The sequence below is a fragment of the Penaeus chinensis genome, chromosome 13 (genome assembly GCF_019202785.1).
Source record: "Penaeus chinensis breed Huanghai No. 1 chromosome 13, ASM1920278v2, whole genome shotgun sequence".
Lineage (NCBI taxonomy): Eukaryota > Metazoa > Arthropoda > Malacostraca > Decapoda > Penaeidae > Penaeus > Penaeus chinensis.
In genome coordinates, this window is record NC_061831.1 from 26,601,721 (window position 1) to 26,602,437 (window position 717).

Consider the following 717-nt stretch of genomic DNA (forward strand, 5'->3'; position numbering starts at 1 on the left):
ACGCGCACACACACACACACACACACACACACACACACACACACACACACACAATCACACTAAAACGCATTCACACACACATACATAACAATCACATAAACACCTCCAGTTCTCTCCAACCATAACTGCCAAAATAATTATTATTAAGAAACGATTGATTTTTTTGTTGTTTTTGTTTTTGCAATAGTCTTAATGAGTGATAAGAGGTGACAACACGAAAATCAATATTTAGAAATATGACAAACGGTCAGTCTCTCTCTCGTGGTAACAACAACGTCTAACAATTTCAAAGTTTCTGTGTTTGTTAGGGAAAGCCACCGAAATGGTTTAATGCTTCTGTTTCGGATAACTGCTTGCTTCGGTGATCGTTAGGTTAGTTAAGACTCGAAGCCAATTTACTATTCTTTCATTATCCTTTTCATTAAAGTTTATTCAGTATTTTACTCTTGTTTCGTTTCGTAATTCCAGTTGACATACTTTTTTTCTTTTCGAATCCCCGATGGTATTTGTTTATATTTAACTCGTTCCAAGGACTTGTTTCTAAGAGTCGTTCACTTTTACATCGAAGCTTCGTATTAACAAAGAATACAACTTTTGACTCTTTGCCAGCTGCATCTCTGTTTGCGAAACTTCAGTGATGTTAGTTTATCATTTCTCTTATAGTTCGTTTCTTAGAGACCTACTTTCTTTGTATTTACTAAAAGCATGATTTTTTTT